At 35.6% G+C, this 23090-nt stretch overlaps 1 long non-coding RNA gene across 1 annotated transcript in view; it reads left to right on the forward strand.

Moving 5' to 3' along the window:
- Positions 1-1206: 1206 nt before the first annotated feature.
- Positions 1207-23090, forward strand: part of LOC127467611 (uncharacterized) — a 43956-nt gene continuing 22072 nt past the window's right edge. The window contains exon 1 of the long non-coding RNA XR_007903218.1: positions 1207-1331. This is a non-coding gene — a long non-coding RNA (uncharacterized LOC127467611). The remainder of the gene's footprint in view (positions 1332-23090) is intronic.

Genomic DNA, 23090 nt, shown 5'->3' on the forward strand with positions numbered 1-23090 from the left:
GCTGAAGTAATCCTATAGTGAGTAGAACTTGATTCTGAAATTGAAAAATCTGTGATTCTCCCATCCTGTTGATGGGAGCTGCCTGTCTTAATAATTAATCTTAAGAAATATGATTATTTTTTGTATAGCTCTATCTAGAACACATTAGCACACGTTGTTTGTATTTTCTTTTTGTTTTAACGTAAAAGAGAAACATCCTATACCTCACTATATTATCACTGTCTATATGATCTAGAACATGTAGTTAGCTAATTCTCTTGCAAGTTTAATGATGCAATTTGAACGTGATTAGATAAATAATCTGATGTAGATTTTTCATGATTTGAGTGAGATTTTTGAGACATAATTAATTTAATAAAAGGTAAGGTTATATACTGTTTACTCATTCTTATGTGTTTTGAATTGGGATCAGAAAATTTTATTCCTATTTGAAAATAAAATGTTGGAACTTGAACATAAAGATATTTCTCCAAGTAGTACTCAGTAAAATTACTAAATCCTTCATGACAACAAGTTTTGGTAGCTTTCCACTCAGTAAGTTGTCATTCTGCTTGCCTAAAAGGCAAGTCTACATGGCCAGTGAAGTCAATTTTTTCTAGATTTCAAGATAAGCAGAGTGAATCAAACCAACTCAAATTTCGTGGGGAAAAAAAGGTATGACTTCTCCTTATTCTTAATAAGACATGGTGAAGTCACAACCAAGTAATTCAATTAGTTTTCAAGTTGAAAGGGAACAGAAGTTCAGTTTTTTGTACACCTTCATTTAGATACATGTTAAGTCTCTCTAAATGCCTCTGGGGTCAGTAAGATTTTTGAGGCAGATTTACCTATTTTACCTTCAGGGAACTCCCTTATGAGAAAATCATTCAGATTATCTAATAAATGGAGAAAATTTAAGTTAGCAGGTAAGGTAGAAATACAAATTGGATAAAAAATTTATAGAAAACCTACCTTCTGTGTTGAGACTTTGTAGAATGGGTCTCAACTTTCAGGTCTGTTTTTAATTAAGACATTTTATGAGCTGAAATCCCTTAAGGTGCCTCCCAAGTCTCTTTTGATAGTCTCTGCTTGAGTTGCAATTTTCTAGTTCCTTCCTGTCATTCTCATGTTTGCTGTTATAGCCACACCTTGTAGTCTGGTGTCTTCTTTCTTTTATATATACTTAGTTACTTTTCAAGGAAGGATTACCCTTCCCTTCTTCCTGTGTGTGACCTGTCTACAAGATATTTTAAAGGGAAAAAAATGTGCAGTCAAAGAACAAATTCTGATACTGACAGGAAGCATAGCATCTATTTGAAGACAGGATCCCCCTAACAGAAGCCAAAATGCAGGTAAAAGAATGATAAGTAGTTTGGGGTTTCTTTTTTTTTCTTAAGATATGGCCCTTAAATGGCTTATTATTTGTTTTAAAACATTTATCTACAATTGTCTTTTTAAAATACAATATTTACTATTAAAAGTTGCTGCACATTATAGCTGTTAGTGACATTATACAGATAAAGAAACATTGCAGGAAATCAGTGTGCTCAGCACAGACATTTCAGGAAATCATTAGTCTGTATAAAACCTTCATCCATTTACTATTACTGAAATATTGTAGTTTGTTGAAACTGTTTTACAAAAGCAGTTCTTCTAATATTAACGTTTTAGGGTATATTTTTCATTGTCTGTTTAATTATATGCTAATTATTTTGACATCAGAGCCAGATTCTTGCTAAGAAATTAGACTTTTTCACAGACCAAAAATTTAATGCAAAAATATATTTATGTCTGAAAACACTAAATGTTTTTGTGTGGTAGTTAAGTCACCTCTATTTACAGTTTTGCTTCAAAGTGCTTTAAATGCAAAACTTTTTTTGTAGCTGAACACTCCAATTTGAGCCCTAACCATTTCTTCTAAGCTCTTTCCTTCACACATTATAGGATTATTCTGGGGTGAAGAGAAGCCTGTTGTAGTTATGCTGATACAGTCCTTCACAGAAGGGATTTTGTTGATAAATTTTGATTGGCTTTATATTGTTTTAAGAGAAATTTAATCAAACCTAGATACAAGCATACAAAGTAGTAGTAGTAGCAGCAGCAGTAGTATTAGTAACAAAGATGGATCTGTTATTGCAGAGAGAATGCACTTTATAATATTACTGTGATTTAGCAAAGTAATAATCATGTGTAGCTATGATGTGGAGGATTTATATCCATTTGGCAGACTGACCCCTTATACAGCAGAACTTTTCCAATAAATAGGTAATTATGGACAATATTCAACTTGGAAAATGGTTTTAGAAGAAAGCCAGTACAGATGAAACTTACACTTGTACAGCTCTTGCAAATACATTCTTGCTGCTGCAAAATGTTAGAGAAGAACATTGTAATTGAACTGTGGACAAACACAACAGAGCTCTTCTGCCATTTTTACTGCAAACACTCCCGGCCTCTACTCTGTCATTTCATATCTCCAAGTGTTCTTGCAGCCCACAAGGGGTCTAAGACTCTCTGATAGTGACACATTTCTTATAGCTAAGGATAGCAGTGGAAAGCCAATTATAATAGCTTCCCTACCAGGTCCTGTGGTGTTCGAATCTTTGTAACCCTTGTGGCTTAGTTTTCTCTGAACTGGACTGTTAAATTTCTAAAGAGACCGCCCTTCGAGGCAGTCACCATTTTCTGAATCAGAACTGATGAAGAACACAGTAGAGGAAACATGCTGTGCTCTTTCAGGGGTATTTTATTATAGTTACTTCTGCTTTGTTAAGTTTAAACTTTTAAAATGAAGTTGAGGTGAAGGCAGTTATGCTACACCATCACTTCTCATTGCCACTAACTTTAGAAAAGAGAAAATATTTTTAAAAGGTTGTATATACCTGCAGTCCATCCTTCCCTCCACCTTGCTAGAAACTGAACTGTTAAATTACTATACTCTCAAGTCCAAATATTTAAGACTGTGAACTGAATGAAACATGATATGTGCTCTGTCAATAATTAATTATGAATCTTCTTGAAGTTTAATGACATGATTAAGGATAACAGCCAATTAAATCAAATTTCTTCTGACTGGCAGGAAAATTATTATTTCACACACACAGTTGGCTTCTACATCAAATGGGGAGCAGCTTAAAAATTAAACACCAATTCAATAAGAATGACCTTGAAAGGACAAAAAGTGGGTTCTGGAGGGAAAAGCTATTCAGTAGCCTGAGGTGGAGAAAACATCACTTTAGAGGTATATATTCTGTCATTTTCTTTGTTATTTGTCCATGTAAAATCAGATCACAAACATCTACAAGTTAGGACTAATTTTACAAGACTAAATTTTTAGTGACTGCGGTTCTTCATGAAATCAGTCAATAGTTTCACACTGTCTCTCCATCTTGCTCCCCAGAACTACAGGTAAAAATATGAAACTTGTAAAGATTTTATTTCAGCATTTTCAGTATAAAATAGTCCATAAGCCCCAACAAATTTACTTCTTTTCAATCTGTTTATCAAAATGAAAGATTCTTCACCACAATTTGAGAAGAAATATAGCAGGTTCCAACCTTTTCTTTCAATAGCATTTTAGGACAGATATGACACTGTCAGAAAGAAATGGAGGAGCAGTTAAGGACTTTGGGAGATTTACACTGGAAATGAGGAAACATTTCTTTACCAAGGGCACGTTCAAACCCTAGGACAGGCTTCCTAGAGAGGTGGTTGATGCCCCAAGACTGTCAGAGTTTAAGAGGAATTTGGACAACGCCCTTCATAACGTATTTTAATTTTGGTCAGCCCTGAAGTGTTCAGGTAGTTGGACTAGAAGATCATTATAGGTCCTTTACAACAGAAAAAATCTATTCTATTCTGTCATATACAGGCATATACTTTCCATAGCCAAAGTTCTTCCTTTATGCCAGCTCTGTCTTTATTCTACTGAGTCAAATTGAAAAAACATACTTCTCTTTAAACTTAGGACTTTTTCTTTTCTTTTTTTTTTTTTTGGTCCTCTTGTAAGACTTACTTTCAAAGTATTTGAAGTATATAACTTTTATGATTCAGTCTAATTTAAGGTCATCAGAAATCACACGTTCTTGCTTCACAGAATAGTTATCATTAATTTGAAAGGATTTGCTCCTTAACTTTCTGTGAAGTATGGAGTTGCCAAGAAATACATGTATCTAGGGAACCTCTTGACATAATTTTAAATGGTTGGAAAGAAGCTGAAAGAAGTGAGTTTATTAGAACAATTTAAGATTGAAGTCTTTCAAGATTAGAACAGTCTCAGCAAAATACTTTCAACCTCATAGTTTAAATATGACTAATATATTTTAGAAAAAGTTATTTAAAATTAAACAGCATGCAAAATGTTTTTGAATACCATCATTTTGCATTAATAATTACATATTTCATAATTTATTATTTCTCCTCATCTGGTCCAATTCTTTGTTCAAAGCAAGATTAAGTTCAAAATTAGATCAGGTTGCTCTGGTCCTTCTGCAGTCAAGTTTTGAAATTCTCCTAGGACAGAGATTCCACAACCTCTCTGAGGAAACTGCTGCAGTGCTTAACTGTTTTCAGAATAGTGTTTAACCCCAGCATTTACTTTATTTAACATATTTCCTGTGACACATATTTTGGTGTGTCCCTGGTCTACAGACAGAATATAGATTACAAGCCATCATGTTGTTGATTTTTAACCAATTTTCATATGTCTTAAAATTCTATGGCTTGAGGTTTTGATTTGGTTTTCTGTTTGTTTGGGGGTTCATTTTGTTTTTGTGGATTTTTGATAATTTTTTGTTTGTTTGTTTGTTTTGGGGGTTTTTGGTACTTTTGGGGTTTTTCTGGGTTTTGGTTTGGTTTAGTTTTTGTTTTGTTGTTGTTTTGTTTGTTTGGTTTGGTTTTTTTGTGGTTTTTTTTTTAGTTTTTTTTGGTTTGGTTTGGTTTGGTTTTGGGGGTTGTGTTTTTTTCTCAGTACTGTAGCACATTTTCAGTTTTGGTATTACTGGCAAGAAATCTAAAAAATCAGCAGACTTCACACTTGTGTCAGCCTTTAAACATGAATAAAGGAGTTGAGGCAGTGAAGGGTTTCTACTTATTCTAAACTGACCTGAAAGGGTATTTCCTAACTTATAGTTTTTCTTACAGGCTAGTTATTTAGGTCATGCTTTAACAATCTATTTTACTGAATTCATGATTTATGAATGGCCGCCACATTCTGTTTTTCTTCTGAGTTATGTCAGTGTTGCTTCCCAAATCTTCGTTCGCAAAGCCTAGCCATGATATATGTCAGTGTTGGAGAAAACCTGAAATTGTAGGATTTCTGCATATGGTAAGCATATCTTTACATGAACAATGAGCCTTTCATTTTAACAAAAGAAAAAGAATTTACTCTGAGGGTGCTAAACACAGGTGGCCCAGAAGGGATAATGTGTCTCAAAAGCAAACTATACACAATCATAAACAACCAGATCTACCTGACCCGGTTTGAGCAGGTTCAGATGATCTCAAAAGGTCCCTTACAACTTCAGCAGTTCTGTGATTATGTGATTTAATTGCCCTTGGTAATCAAAAGGTATATTATCTCAGCTGATGTCTTATGACATGTTTGTAAATAAAAGGTTCCTTTCTAAGGATCACTCAGAACCTCCTTGGCTCTTGAGAACAGTAAAATCCACTAATCATGCCTCTAACCTGAATCATCAAAAATAAACAAAATATTTTAAAGAGGCATTCAAAGTGATTAGAATAATCTGAGCTCAACAACAAAGTCATAAACAATTAAAAAATAGCAGCTAAAGCAAATTGAGGTAGATGTGTAATTAAGTTAATATTGTGTAAAAATCCACAGGATGCCTTCCAAGTCCATAGGAAACCATTAAAATGCCATCAATGTCAATAGACATTGAAGTAAGCTGCAGCACAAGAGGTAGAGACAGGAACTTAATCATATTAATATAAGGACAAAAAATGCAATAAAATATCTAGAAATGTGCCATGAAAAATTAAAACTCCTTTTTGCTGATAACCTAAATAACCTAAATAAGAGAAATTTCTGTACTCTTACCTTTGAAATAGCCCTTTGAAAATGTAACTGGGCAATCTTAAATAATCACGGTCATGAAAAGTTATTATCAGAACATCCAAGCAAATGTATGAAGTAAAAATTGAACTATTTTCTTTTCCCTAGATGCATATAAGTGCTATTGCCCCCAAGGTATCATTACATTAGTTCTACAAAGACTTAATATTCACTTAGTGCTATGTATTCTATTAAATCACTTTCTCTTTTGGTCTCTTTCCAGGGGGAGATATAAATTAAAAACACACCTCTAATTCATTTTCTTTCCTTTTTGGAATATTAGCATACCAATAAAAATACATATTATGTGTTTTAAAGGGAATTTCTGTAGTATGTAATTAGTTATTCTCTTTAAAAATTTGTACACTACAGTTTTCAGGATTCAAACGTTTAAGAAATTGATTTGGGCTATTAACAATTAGTATTTTAATACTGATATAGGGAAAAATACTCAATCATCCCCTCTTATAACGTCTTCCTTCTCTCAAAGTACAAAATAGAAATATCTATTATATTTTTTTTCTTAGTTAACTTAGTTTCTCTTAGTTAACAAATTTGGCTTTGTTATTTGTAAGTGTTACTATATAATCCACAGGATTTATTTGATTGCCAATATATTCAAACTCCTTACTATTTTTATTTCTATCAGGCTTTCCCTCCTCTCCTTCCAAGAAGGAAGGCTGCCATAACAATATTTTTATTGTTGCTATTTCATTTTGATTTAATTTGTAAAAAATTATAGCATGATAATTATTCTATTACAGTTCAATATATATCTAATAGTTTAAAAACAGGAGTTGTGGGAAATATATAAATAGTCAGTCCTGAACTGACTATTGGACACAAGAAGAGTTACACCGAGGAAATGGAAAAAATCACCAGAAATTTTTTACGGGACACTAGATCACAACCTGTCCTCTATTAATTGTGAGAGAAGTTAGGCTGATTGCTTCAAAGCAGATCTAGACATCTAAATGTAGATGGTTGGTTTCAGATTGAATCTCATCAGGTAACTGAAGGCTTTCATCGCTGATTATAAATGCAGAAAAAGAACTATTTTGAGCAGGAGCCATTGATTGCTCACTTGAAATAATAGTGTTTGCTTAAACACTTCAGCATCTCTGTCTTATCTTCATATAACATCTCCTAAAGATTTTATTTTTGTTTGATATGGTTAAGTGCAATCTTGGGTATATATTAAAAATGTACATATACCTATACAAATACACATGCATATCTCATATACACTTAGAAGGCTTAAAAGCTAAATTCCCTGTCAAAGGATGAATTTTTCCTGCGAAAAAACCCCAAACTAGATACTGGAATTATATATTTTGAAAATGGTGAAATGAAATACCCATTCTGAAATGGATAATTCATAGAATCACATCAACACATTATCACTAAGATGGGAAGGGACTTCTGGAAATCACCTAGTCCAACTTCCCCACTCAGAGAGGAACCACAATGCATCTTTTTAATTCACACCCACCAGGTATTTATACACATTGATAAGATCCTCCTGAGCATTCTTTTTTTTTCCAGGATGAGCAGTTGCAGCTCTCTCAGTATTTCCTCATACGACAAAAGCTCCAGTTCCTTAATCACACCCATAGTCCTTCATTAAACTTTTCTTAGCATGCCTACATACCACTTGTACTGGGGAGTCCAGATCTGGACCTGGCATTCCAGGTGATGCTTCCTTTCTAACTCTTTCCTGGGTGAGGTTTGTGTGTGTGCATGTGTGTGTATGAGCACCCCAGTGCCAGAAAATGGAGTCAAACCATGAGTTGAAGGACTGTGGTTCCATGGTACCAACGACTGAAGCAAGTGTACAAATACGTATGTGATTGCTAGCAAAAGTACAAGGTGGAGCAACTGGTGAGTGGATGAAGTCACTTGGGAGCAGGGGCTTGTGAATGAAAGCACTGGGGGATTGGTTGCTTGCACTCAGGAAGTTGTGGCCAGCTGCATGTGCACATGTGACAGTCTGTACCAGCAACTGGAGCAGGGCTGTGGTTTAATCCTAGCCAGCGACCAAGTACTATGCAGACACCTGATCACTCCCTCAATAGTGGCATCGGAGAGAGGATACTAAGGGTAGAAGGTTGAGGACTTGTGGGTTGAGATAACAACAGTTTAATAGGGCAAGCAAAAGCCACTCACACAAGCAAATCTAAACAAGGAATGCATTCACTGCTTTCCATGGGCAGGCAGGTGTTCAGCCATCTCCAGGAAAGCAGGGCCTCATCATGCATAACGATTATATTATATATATCAATACCATAACGAATTTGAAGTTGGACTTGACGATCCATGTGAGTCCCTTCCAACTCAGCGTATTCTGTGATTTTGTGAATAACCCTTTGGTCAGTTTGGGTCACCTCTCCTAACTGTGTCTCTTCTTAAACTCCCATGCATCTTGAACCTTGTTGCCAGCGTGGCAGTGCAAGGAGCAGAAAAGGCCTTGGTTCTCTGTAAGGCTTGCTCAGGAATAGCAAAAATGTCTCTATATTATCAACACCGTGTTCAGCACTGTCGTGGTTTGAGCTGGTCAAACCCAGGGGTGGGGTTCTTGGTGTTGACCCAATCAGCACCCTGGAAAATTAACATATTACAACAGACCGGAAAAGGAGATGAGATTACGTAGCTGGAAGAGGGGCAGCCATGGTTTCAGACGCCACATGTTTGAGAGAGGGGCCAGTGAGCCCTGCTGGGGGCCAAGGCCCCCAGTCCCCGACCAGGCTGCGGGGGGCCCGGTGCAGTGTTAAAACTGGACCGGTGCTGTGGCCAAAGGCTGGGTGGAGTTACTCCACTGTGAGTGGACAGCGGAAGAGTGGCGGCAGAGACAGCACTGAATAGAGAGCTGTGGCTGAAAGTCTAGAAGATAACCAGCAAACAGCAAGATGGCATGGAGCCCGGCTGAGAGATGCAGAGATGTCCTGCAGGAGGGAGAGCCGGCAACAGAGCAGAGAAAACTCAGTAGAGACTGTTTTGGGTAAGATTGAACTACTTTCCCAAAACCCTGAGACCTCTTAAAGAGGAGGGGTGGGCTTCCAAACTTTTAGGGAGTCCCAAAATATAGCAGCAGTTAGGGAGAGAGAGAGGAGCTGAAAACTCAGAGACGTCCTGTGAGCTGGACCAGGATGGAATGTGGGGGAAGTGGCCCTCCCCTGCCACTTTTGCAGATGGAGCAAAGGAGCTCTGTTAGAACACTTGGGGCAAAAATTGAAGAGAGACCTAAATGTTCTGATTCGGGGGAACTTGTTCCCCCAAGGAAGGGACTTTCATGGGATTTGCACCCCGTGATCTGATTGTGGTGAGGCGAGTTTTGTCCCTGTTTTGCAACCCACGGAGAGACCTTTGCTTGGAGCCGAAGGGCCGAGAAGGGTGAGAAAAAAACCCTGTGTTGTAATGAAGAGAGAGAGATATTTTTCCAGCTAGGACAAATCAGAACTACTGCCTTGAAGAGGAGAGACACTGCTGTCCTGAAAGTGAAAAAGACTTTTTCTTCTTTCCTTCTGGACATTTTATAGAGGGAAGGAGGGACGATCTATGTATATGTATATTGCTTTACTATAGGAGAGATAGTTAGGATTGTTATATATAGAAATGTATTATAGTATTTATTATGTTAGTAATAAATCTTGATATAATTTCCCCATGTCAGTAGTCATGTTATGTCTGAAACCTCTTTCATATTGAGGCAAATTGTGGGGATTTTGGAAACTGGATTTTTGGGAAGCTCAAATCATGACAAGCACAAATTCAAAACACGTCCCTGTGGTAGCCACTGTGAAAAAATTAACTTTACCCCAGCCAAAACCAGCACACCTGCTCAGTAAGGTAGGAGAAAAGGAGGTCTATTGGTTCTGCCTATGTTTGTGTGAGTACTCTGTGTGTCTGCCTGAGACCTGTGTGGTTGGCAATGTAGATATATTTTTACATATATATGTTTTTTATGTCTATATGTCATATATACATTCGCTCTGCATGTACATGCTGGTAATATATCTTCAGGCTCACACTGGCTGGACTTCAGAACAGAAAGCAACAACAGCCACACCTCTTAGGCCGTTGAATCTGGCATGATATATCTTCCTCTCAGCACAGAAACACTCTTGATCAGAAATCCATGCTGTGAGTTATGACTTTAATGAATTTTAAAATACTATGACAAATATATACTGCAAGCTACTAAACCCTGAATCTTAGAATTTTAACCTCATAATTACCCTTTGTCTGCGATTTTTACTTTTTATTATTACTTAGAGAAAATAATTTTTATTATAACTATTCATGAGTATATCTGCTTACAGAACCTACTTATATAACTGCTAATCCTACAATAGTAGATACCAGTTATTAATTTCTTTCTACTGATGAAGCAAAACTTCATTTTACATTTTTACCTAACAATTTCCAGAATTCTTAAGATCACAATAATCTTGAAAATAAGTAATATTTTAAATAATAGTTTAAAATTATTGATGTAATTGATAAATATAGTACTTTGACATATCAGATTTTAGATATTCCAAAATCTTTTACCAAAATCCTGACTGAACGAAAAATATGTACTAGACTCACTAGAAAGTTCATATCATTTGAGTTTTAAAGATCTTCCTTTAAACAGAGAACATCTATAGATATAACCTTTAAGAGCAGAATATGGCATTAGGAAGAAAGATTAAGGTAGTACATTCAATTCTTTTCTAAAGAGAAATATGAAGTTTCCCTAAAAAATATTATTGGAAGATATACACTTCACAGTAAGTCAAAGCAAGCGTAGATATATAAGAAAACTACACATTTCTCATGAAAACAAAAGATATCTCCTCTAATATTCAAATATTTCACATCTCTTAAACCATTTATCCTGTTTATTAGAGACACGTTGCAACCAAAGTCCCAGGGAAGTGAGGATTTTAGATATTTTGATATCTAAATACTTATTTTTTAAGGTCTTAAATTTACACAGTAAATCAGGTTGTAACAATGTCTGATGGGAAAAAAAGTAATGCATTATAAACATAGAATGTATTAACATATGTTGTCTTCTCTTTGTCTCTTTTTCAGAATACAATGAAGTAGCCTTTGCACTAAATAATTATTTTTATGGTAGTATTAATTTTATGGTTTTATTGATTTTATCCAGGTCACTTCCAGAAGTAATAAGCTAGGTTACCTTATAGCAAAATAATTCCTAGATAGGAAATGGTTTTTAAATTTTTTTCCTATACAAGTATTTAAAAAAAGGTATGATGCTTATTTTTCCAATAACAACATATTTTACTGGTTTTACTGCAGACAACAAATTTACACTGTAGACATCAAAACAGATTTCAACTCAATTCCACATTCTTATTCTTGAGTTTTTATCAAAACCCTTAAAAAAAGTAAAAAACTTTTTTTATTACAATAGTGTATTAAAATAAATTGTGTATTATGGTTTTGGGGGGTTTTTTAGATGTTCTATTCTTAAAGTAAGACACAGAACTTTACTCTTTCAGTGGATGCTACTTTGCACGTGCCATTTCTCATCATGCTGATCACTAAGCAGGTTTTCTTAGATTCTTTCAAAGTCATTTACATTATTCTCTGGTTTGATTAGCTAAAGTCAAATTTGTGTCATCTACACAATGTGGTTTAAATTTACTTATTGGTTTTAAGCAGATTTTGATAGCAGAATACAAAACAACAGGACTTCAACTCCAGTAAAAGAAAAAAAATAATCAAATTTTCTGATGTGGTTTAACCCTGTTAGGCAACTGAGCACCACACACCTGCTCAGTCATTCCCTACCCTATTGGGATGATGAAGAGAATCAGAAGAAAATTCATTGGTTGAGATAAAGATAGTTTCATAGGCAAAGCAAAAGTCGTGCACACAAGCAAAACAAAATATGGAATTCAATCACCGCTTCCCATGGGCAGGCAGGTGTTCAGCCATCCCCAGGAAAGCAGGGCTCCCTTACACATAGTGGTTTCTTGGGATGACAAATGTCATCACTCTGAATGTCCATCCTTTCCTTCTTCTTCCCCCACATTTATATGCTGAGCATGATGCTGTATGGTATGGAATATCCCTTGGGTCAGTTGTAGTCATTTGTCCTGGCTGTGTCCCCTTCTCATGCACCTCCAGTTTACAGGCTGGTGGGGCGGGGAGAGAAGCAGAAAAGGCCTTGACTCTGTATAAGCACTGCTCAGAAGTAAATAAACCATCCCTGTGTTATCAACACACTTTTCAGCACAAATGCAGAACATGGACCTATACAAGCTTCTGTGAAGGAAACTAACTCTATCCCAGACAAAACCAGTACACTCCAACAAACAAGAAAACAAAAAAAACCAAAAACCCCAGTATTATTAGAAATGTAATTTTTTTCCTGTTTACTTTCTTCAGTCTTGAAAATTTGTAGTTATTATTTTTTTTTAGAATCTAAAAAGCATAAATTGGCTACAAAATAAATACCTTACAAACCAAAACATTACTCAAAACTGAAATAACATTTTCTCCAGCAGTCAGAATACGCATAAAAAACCACTATGAGTTTAGTTGAACAATAAGGTGAAGGTGAGTACTATGGACAATCTTTTTCAGAAACACTGCTTAGGCATATAATTTTTTTGTACCATGTTATGCATGCTGTTTAATATGTGATGACATTCTCAATACATTATTTTGAAGCAAGTCCAAATGGCAACTCATTATATTGCACACGAATATATCTTTAACTCCAAACATTTATGGTTCATGAATTTATAGTGGAGATAAATTAAAATAATTTATTCCAGGGAAAGTTAGTTACACTTGTCCTTATCAGTGACTTGACCAGTGTCAAGCAGTCAATTTATAGGAGAGCCAAAAGTTAGGGCTTCCTGCTCCAGATCCTTTTCCTCATGAGTAAGTTAATTCTAAGAGATATTTTCTGAATTCCAAAAACTTATAGTCTGGAAATATACATGCTTATATCTTTCCGCTGAGGTTCAGTTAACTCACTGACATTTTTCTTTAAAAAAGAATTACAACTTATGGAAAATTAAAGAGAGAAGACCTGACTGTACCATGTGATAATTAATGAGACCTTGTTTACATCTTCACTTGGAAGACATACTTATTGTCAAGCTCTGCAGTTTAAAATATAGTAGACAGAAGTTACCTTAACACCTGTTTGTTGGTACTCGCAAATTCAGAAAAGGCAGCATTACCTTGACTGAATGTTGCCTGATTAAAACCGCCTTTCCAAATGACAAGTCCTATTGTAGGCTAATGAATACCTCTTGCTCATCCACATAGCAAAGTTCTCTGTATATATTTTGAAATTGAATTTCAATTAAATTGCGAAGTTAGACAATATAACTGCATACTGTCTAGGTATTTAGCTCTCACATTCCAAGGACCTGTCAATTAGACTTCAGTAGAAAAAATGATACTACTGAAATACATAGACACATCCACACGAGCTGTTTGAAACATGCAAATTTAATTTAACAGTTGAAACAACAGTTCTGCTGTTTCATCTCTTATCATCCCTAACAGTAACCAACAGGGGGTTTAGCGGTTTGCTACTTAATGAGTTATAAATGATCTAATTAAGTGTCTCCTTGCAATTGTCTTTACACTTCATTAGTGATGTGGTTGTTTATTAAGATTGGAATTTTATTGTCAGTCTAATAATTCATTCAGTTTTAGTTACATTTATAAAGATTTTGATGGTATTATTTGAACAAGGATTTTACAAACTACTTAAAATATTTTTCTTGTATTATTTATTCTTCAATAACAAATATTCTGGGGTTTTTTTCTTCAGTGTATTGAACTATATGTTGAGGATGATATGCATACTGTCTGTTTTGCAGATTATTTTACCCAGATTCCTTTTTCCTTTTAACTGTGGAATTTGGAGAAAATGACATTTCCTATAAAATACTTGTATCAACTTAGTAAATCAACTGACAACCGTCCATCTCAGGACAGAATGGACACAAGGAAATGATATTTTCAATGGAATTTGTATTATTAGATTGCAAAAATATTTCAAAGATTAACTTTCACTTGTATGCATCTATTCTGTGATGTACTAAACTAACTAGCAAATGAAGTTCGTGATGTTCAGCAAATGCTCCATTGAACCTAGACAAGACAAAGTCCTTTTCTAAGCTTATACTTGAATAGTCAGCATCCTACTTTGCTGAATGTAGAATCATTGCAAGGCCAGTTTACAGACTGCTATTTGTCTATAATGAAGAGTGAAGATCACAGGCTTGTCTCTCTTTTGCTGTCTTTTGAGAAAACCAGAAAAAAAGAGAAATGTAAAGGGTTTTTTTTCCTAAAATTGGATTGAAACTTTAAAATTCAGTGTTAAATCCAACTACAAAGATACATTAAAAAAAAAAATATTTTTTTCATGTTTTTGTCAGATTTTCACTTTAATATCTTCATGAACCCACACACATGGTGCCCGAATAGATAATGATATTGGAAAACTGCCAGTTCATATTTTAAAAATATACATGACAGACCATAGGAAACAGTTGGCTTACACTAAATCTTCTTGTAGACAATAGAATTTGATGTGCTAAGAAATAAAAAAATGTATAGCTATCAGACATGGAAATGCATTTAGGAAAGAGAGAAGTGTATTTGTGATATCTTAAAGGTATAGGCAAAGAGTTGTTCCAGAAGGTAAGCTAAACCCAAAGTGAATGCAAGACTTAGTAATTATACGCTGGGAATACACACACAATACAACTCAAACCAAAAGTAAATATACACCTATATTTTGGATTTAATTACTTTTTTTATTTGCAAAACTAGATCTATATTTACTTTTTTGTCATGATCTTTTCTCCCTGTGTGATTTTGGAGAGTAGGGTCAATTAGTACTGTTTTCCTCCATGAGGGCTATCATTCAACAAGATCTCTATGATGAGAAAGCTCAGCTGACAAAAGATTTAGCCACGATCTGCCAATCAATATGAGGCTTTGTGACAGAAGACAAGCAGGAATTAACCTACTTAAAATTATGTACTAAAAATTGAGATAGGTATCTCCCTAAACATCTACATTTAGTCATAGTTCAGTCACTCTAGAAGAATTAATCCTGCGTACACATTTGCTTGTACTGTGAAGGGAAAACTTCCATTGTAAGAAATTTATATTCTTTTAATCTCATCTGAACATGTAACCATATTTTTCTCCCCTTATTTTCTGTGTACCTGCATAAAGGCTCATCTTTTCATAGAAGTACAGAAGCATGCAAGTTGAAAAGGACCTTGAGAAGTCATACAGTCCAATGTCCTACACAAAGCAGGTCCACTACGAGCAGGTTACTCAATATCATGACCAGTCTGGTTCTGAATATCTCCAAGTATATCACCAAGAAGACTGTTTCCTGAGTTGAATCACTCACACAGTGAAAGACCTTTTCCTTTCATCAAGTCATAATTTCCCATGTTTCAATTTTTGCCCTCTCTGCTTTAGCAACATAATTTGTCATCCACTGTCTACCCTGGAAAAATCTTGTTCTGTTTAGTTTGTTCTTTTTAACAGTCTATTACTATTGGAAATTGTAGGCAGTAGTAAGATCCCTATGATATCCTTCAGTTTTCAAGGCTGAACAAACCCAGCCCTCCCATACTCCCCTTGTACACCACGGGGCGCAGCCCGTGTACACTTTGATGGACTTCTACCATATTCACTCCTGTTTGTCAGTGTCTTTTTGTACTGTGGAGCCCCCAGTAGGGCACAGTTCTCCATATGCAGTCTTCAGACATCGAAGAGAAGGGAATAATCATTTCCCTTCATCCTCTGGAAGAGAATTAAAGGATTAAAAGTAACAGTTCCAGTGCAATAGCTTTCTTAAATTGTGCAGCATTTCTCCTTCAGATCATGAATAAATACTTCACTTTCTGTTTCTGTCTTCTAGTTCTGCTGTGTCACTGAATGGGTTGTCTCTTTTCTGTCTTCTGAGATAATCTGGATAGCTAAACATGGGTCACATAAATAAGAATCCCTTATGGATACCCCAACTCTCCTCTCAGGAAAACCACAGTTATGGAATACATGTAGAGTCTACATAATTGAAGACTCCTTAAAGAATGAGAAATGAAAAGAATGGGAGAGTATAGCGATTTTTTTGTTCCTTTTCTTTCTGAATCTATCTTGAAGAAAGTTGTCAGGCGAAACAAAGATATATTCAAACAAAAATTACAGGTTGGTGTTAAAAGAATTACTTAAAAAACCTACTGTTGAATGTAAGGAAAGTCCTAATATTTCACAGTCATCGCACAATGAAATATACCAGTGTAGAGGAAATACAGGAGGAGACCTCTAGAAAGGCCACATAAAGGGAATCTGCCAACTCCTGTAAATATATATATATGGGAACTGCTGCTACTCCACTAAAGGATTGGGCTGACTAGACAGGATCCAGATGCTCATAATCAGGAGCCATAGAATGAAGATACTCCAAACAATGGTCACAGTATAGCCTTAGCCTTCCAAAGTTCCTTTGTAGAAAGACTTCTAGTCAGAGGTCAGAAAAACTGAGTAGGAAGAAGAAAGATCCTAAAGAAATGTCATTCAAAATTACTTTATCTCTTCTTATGTTTGCCATCAGCAGAATGTCTAAACTATCCATCTCCAAATGGTGCATAAACTAGTATCTTTATCTACTTGTTCAACTTTTAGATGGGAGAATCCAGTTCTGAATAAGCCTGGGAGAAAGGATTACTGAGTGTTGGACAATACTAAATGTTAACTATTGTGTAAAATACCCCACCAACCAGAGGAACTGTTGTTGTGGTTTAACACCAGCTGGTAACTAAGCATCACACAACTTCTTGCTCATTTGACACTGCTGCAATGGGGGAGAGAATTGAAAGAGTGAGAAAACTCATGGGTTGACAATCTAAATAGGTAAAGCAAAAACTGCACACACAAGCAAAGCTGAATAAGGAATTAATTCACCACTTCCCATGGGAACTCAGGTGTTCAGCCATCTCCAGGAAAGCAGGGCTCCATCATGCATTAGGATGACTTGGGAAGACACACACCAGCACTCTGAACATCCCCTCCTTTCTTCTTCTTCCACCAGCTTTATGTGCTGAGCATGATACCATATGGTGCGGGATATCCCCCTGGTCAGTAGGGCTCATCTGTCTGTGTCTTCTCCTAGATTTTTTTTTGCACCATGAGTCAGCTCATGGGGTGGTGTGAGACTCAGAGAAGCTACGTAAGCACTGCTCAGCAATAACTAAAACATCCCTGTGTTATCAACACCATTTTCAGCACAAATTTAAAACAATAGCACCATGCCAGCTACTATGAAAAAAATTAACCCTATCCAAGCCAAAAAGAGCACAGTTGTCATCTCTAAAGATGAATAGTTACAAAACAGACATACATATCTAAAATTTGTTACCTTAACAGCTTGATTTTTCTTTGAGTAAATGTCATCTAATTTTCCAATTTAGAGCTCTTCTTTTTCAGTATTTGTACCCTTCAAAGGTTTCAAATTACTATTCATATTAACAATTTTCTGTAACAAATTTACAGTATTCAGATTTTCTATTCTTCAATATTCTCATTAGTTCTTCCGGACAGTGAATTTGGTTTAATTTCTAATTTTTATCCAGTTTGTCAAGCTATTCTTCATTATAAAGTGTCACATCTGCTCAGTGTTCTAAAAACTAATTTCTAATACCAAAAAACAAGGAATATCTGAATTTACTTTTCTACATCTTTATTTCTGCACTTTAGTGTTGCTTTATTTTTTTATTGCTACGGTACCTTGGAATTCACATGAGGTTTGCTATTCTCTTCACCCTTAGTCTTTATTGCCAACAAAATTTCCTCCCTCTCTTATATGGTCTTTCTGAATTGTTATTCCCCAGATGTACAGCTTGCATATTTCCCAAGATTAAATATCATTTTATTTCCTTCAAATAATTCAAACTTCCTTTGGTCTTGCTAGATTATTCCTTTATCCACAATGGTATTTATAATACATTCCAATTTAATATTGTCTGAAAATTTAATTAATGTGCAATTTACTCCTCCATCCAAAATAGAAATAAAGTTGATAAATAAAACTAGGTCTAACCCCAATCCTGGCTACACCTCCTTGGCCACATGCAATTTAACATAACTTTGCTGATTGACCTTTAGCGGTTTTCTGTCAGTGTGATGGTACCAGTTTGAATTCGTTTAGTAAACAGCAATGGGGATTTCACGTTAAAAATATTCAGTACAAGATATATGAATGCTAATTTTGAAGACAGGTTGTATTTCAAGTCATGAAAACTTGCAGACCAAGTTTAAGTGTCTTTATTAGAAAGCCGAAGTTCTGAAATAGCAGAGGTTATTTGAGACCTCTGCATGATACTAGCAGATATTACACATGTTCTGCAGGAAACCACCCTGAGACCAGAGAGGATATTCTCTACTATTAAAAGTGACACTAAGAAACAATATTTAAAACAGAATTACTCCTTTATTTTTCATATTTAGTCAGTCAAGTTCAATAAGAAGTTCAGAGAATGTTCTTGGCTTATAAGCATACATTTACTGTATTTTCTCCTGGAGGAGTCCACTTTTTTCTCTTTGACTAATGGAAAGACAGTAGACTTCATTTCAGCTAACATTGATTATCCAGAAGACAAATATTAATAGCTCAATATGGCTACCCACGCAGAGACATCAAGTAACATTTCAGGTTCCCTAGAATATATGAAAATATCCTCACAGGGCCAACAGAAAAGATACAGAACCTATAGGAAAATCATGCTCATCTGGAATAGCTACGATATCCTAAACATCTCAAAAGCACTAGATTCCCATCTGTATGCAATGGAATTAAGCCTCTATTCCACTTTATGTTTGAATAGATCACCACCTTGCTTTTCCCTTTGTCTCCTCACCCTTTTACTTGTAGTTTTAGTCTATAACCCTGTACTAAGATCCCTTCACCATTCACCTTACAGCCTTTAGTCTATACATTCATATTACAATAAATAGAACCTAGTAGATAGAAAGATAATAGTAATTTTCATATTTGATAAATATTAACCAAATAATATACATGCGCAAAGATTAACAATCTATTAGCATGCAAACCCCACATTTAATTAAGTTTCTCTAACCAGCACTAATACAGTCAGAAACAGAAACTACACTGGGGATCTTGAAGTAGTCTCACCGAAGAGTGTAATTATACTAGGGAGAAAACATGAAGATCATCGTTAGCATCATCTTCATTGTTATCACTACCCAGTGTGTTGTAGAAGATGCCCAAAGAATTCTTGTCGGGTGACCCAATTGCTCTTCTGACCTGGCCACTGGAGAGAGGTTTCCCTTTAGCTTCGTCTTTTCCTTTCTTTCTCTGCTTTCTGCCTGGTAGCTTTACATTGATGCATGCCATCAATTACAGATCCTGAAAAGGAAGTTTTCTTCATTTAAGATTATTCCAGCTTTGTGCAAGAACTGTGTTATCACTCAGAGACTTACTGAAATATAAAAGCAGTTGCACAAAGAAAAAATGGAGAGGAAGATGGTACGTCTGAATTGGCTTGATGTAAAACTGGGATGTAGCTGGTGCATATATCAAGATCAGGCATCAAGAAAGACTTTCACCTTTTTCAGTGTGCATGAATTTAGATTAGATAATTTATCTCTTAGAATATAACTACAGAAAAAAACCAGATAGAGATCAACAAAACTTCTTGTAGTAATGTATCTGATGAAAAAAAGGTGTAACTCCCTTCTTTGCTTTTTTTCTCAGATTTATAGTTAGAAAATTGCCTTTTTTTCTAAAGTATCTGTACATTCTTCTTTATTGCAACATCTAGATGTTTAAAAATTCATCACAGTAAAATGTGGTATCACCCATTATTTTTCATAAGGATTTTACTTTTTAAATAACATATCCTCAAAGCTCCTGAGAATAACCCATATGTGGTTTGTAGCAATATTGAAAGTTTTCTACTTGTTTGTTATGTTTAGTGCTATAGTGTTCCTTACATTCCTACATTATTTATGTGGTTTGTAGCTGCTGGAGAAACAAGCATAAATAAATCTCAATATCTCCAGAAAAGGAGCTTACCAACATACCTTGAGAGAAAGAAGGAAGATAAGACATCTCAAGTAGATCCTTTAAAGGTCTATTGCAATATCTTCTTTTTAGCCTGAAGGTGAAATAACATTTATGAAATTATTAATCTGCTTTGGACAAAGAAAGTCCTAAGAAAGCATCTGAAGCCACTGAAATCATCTCCATTTCCAGAAAATAGTAGAAGAGATAGCTAGCTGTTTAACTTGATATGCAGATTACTTTGAAAATAATTAAATAAATTTTCTAATTTTTTGTGGTTCTTTCTGTGGAAAAGCCAGACCTCGGGCTTATATGAACCTTGATTTGAAGAATTGTTCTCAATTGTTTCTGTTTGGAGCTTTTGAGGGCCATGAGAGGAACACACCTATCTTCTGCCCCAGTTCCCTTCCTGATGCAAGTCTTGCCCTCCTGGTGACAGCATGTGTTGACTTGGGGAGCAAAGTTAGCTGGATGCAACACCCCAACAAATCTTGGGCAGGAAAGGGAGCAACAGCCCTTTGTATAAGGAGGTGAGGCAGGAGCACCTGCTATCCTAACCTGCAGGGCCCCAGTAGGGAGATATCAGGGAGAGAGGGAGGGAGCAAGAGGGGTAGAAGAAGCACATTACCAGAGCCTTGAGTAGGGTCCTGTTCCAATAGGACTACATTTGCCATGGGCACCCTGGTCTTTCTCACCCTGGGGCCTGAAGCACCAGTGAGCTATGGTCACATCTCCCAGCCCAGCAACCATGAGAACAACTGACAGTGACAACCTTTAGGCCTAGGGGGAGTGTGGAAGGTTTATTTTGGCACCAGAACTAAGGTGTGGATACTCAGAAGAGTGCATATGGAAGGTCAGTTCTGGAGGGCTAAGGGCCAAGCTCCCACTCAGCTGCTCATTCACCCTCTCTTCTTTAAGGATGGAAAATAGAAAGTTCATGGGTTGAGATAAAAGCAGAGAGATTGCTTATCAATTACTGTCATGGGCAAAACAGACTTGACTTGAGGAAAATTAATTTACTTCTTTGCTAACTAAAATAGAATAGGATAGTGAGAAATAAAGTCAACTATGAAAAGACTTTTCTTCACTTGTCTCCCAATAGGTGATGGAAGTGTGATGTTGGCATTAAAGTGGTAGATACTCAGAAGTGTGCATGTGCAAGGGGGTATAACAGTTTCTTTTGTAATATTACTAAATCTTTGTGTTCATTGGATAATTTGGATTTGTAAAACATTAATTGGTTTGGTATTCAAATTTTTAGTTTTCAACATATGGTGTTCCCTTTTGCCTGTTACATGATTCTGAGTGTAACATTCTGATGCTCCTCCTGGAGTAATTGAAACATTGTCACAGAGCATTAGCAAACGTTTGGTGACAGACATCCTTCTCTAAATTGCCTCTCTTTTAAAGTGGAAGAAAGTCAGATGTGTGTACCTAACTCAAGCCCACACACATATCAACATCCAGTCATCTTGTACTAACATGACAACACAGACTAAGCCTCTCCTGTTCTGCAGGGCCATTCGTTTATCCAGTATCTGATAAGACAGAAGTAGTACATTGCTAACCCTCTCTCTGACATTTCACTTAACAGGCTGTTTTATTTAAGAGTAAGTAATAATTACATTTATTTTCTTTATCTTCTCCTTCAAAATTATTGCTGTTCACACTACACTAAGTAATTTGTGTTATTGTTGATTAAATAAAATGGTCTTCTCATGCATCAGCATGCAAGTCACTGCATACGTGTGACCAAGCAATTGCAAAAAAAAAAAAAAAAGTTGTAGATAAGCCTTTGTGAGAACTGCAATATAAATGTGATAATAGGAATAATTTCTAGTCCACTGTAGCTTACTGGTTTTTAATACCTGTGTAATCAAAATACCAGTCAATTAGCATTTAACCGACTTATCTATGTAGGAATTTTTGAACAGAATTGTATTTTCCAGGTACTATTTTCATGTTTTCCAGGTAAACTCACTGGGTGAAATAGTTACTGGGTAATCATCTATGCATAGAATAATAAGTAGTAATACAAAAATAATTTTATTTAAACTATTAAAGTCATTGTTGCTTAATAACTTTGACCAGCAGCAAGATTTTAAACAATTCAGTTGCAACATCTACAGCTTAAAATAGTAACTTAAATAAAAAACATGTAATAGGTTCTGCTCCAGTGTTATACTATATAGAATACTTCTCCAATACTAGACATATAACTATTTTTCCATAATTTTAGAAAACTATTTATTCACTGGCATTAATATCCTTAATATCCTAGAATGCACATTACCTTAATATGGTTCTCTATCATCATCATGAATAATGTGAATCTTAGTGTGGTTTGCAGTTATTACCTACCTTCTTTATGTCAATTATTCTTTGCAATTTTTATTGCTTAATGTGAAACACTGTAATTTAAATGAGTAGTGTACTGGTTTTAGCTTGGACAGTTAGTTTTCTTCATAGTAGCTAGTATGGAGCTAATTTTTGTATTTGTGGTCAAAACAACATTGATAACACAGGGATGTTTTAGTTCTTGATGAACAGTGCTTACATAACATCAAACCTTCGCTGCTTCTAATCCTACCATGCAAGTGAATACACTGGGGGGGCATAGAGAGAGAGACCTTTAACCAAGGCCTGGAAATGACAAGGGAAGGGACAATAGGGAAACTGAAAGAGGGTAGGTTTAAATTGGACACAAGGAAGATTTATCTTTTACAGTGAGAGGGATGAGACTTTGTAACAGGTTGCCCAGAGAGGTTGTGGATTGGAAATGTTCACAGAGAGGTTGCATGGGCTTTGAGCAATCTGATTTAGTGAAAGATGTCCCTGTCCATGGCAGCAGGGTGTGTTTAAAGGCTCCTTTCAACCTGAGCTATTCTGTGCCTTTATGATTCTAGGAAGTTGTCAGGGAATACAGCAAGGACAGCTGAC

The sequence above is a fragment of the Manacus candei genome, unplaced genomic scaffold, assembly GCF_025592945.1.
Source record: "Manacus candei isolate 608988 ecotype Guabito, Panama unplaced genomic scaffold, ASM2559294v1 h1tg000014l, whole genome shotgun sequence".
Taxonomy (NCBI): Eukaryota; Metazoa; Chordata; class Aves; order Passeriformes; family Pipridae; genus Manacus; species Manacus candei.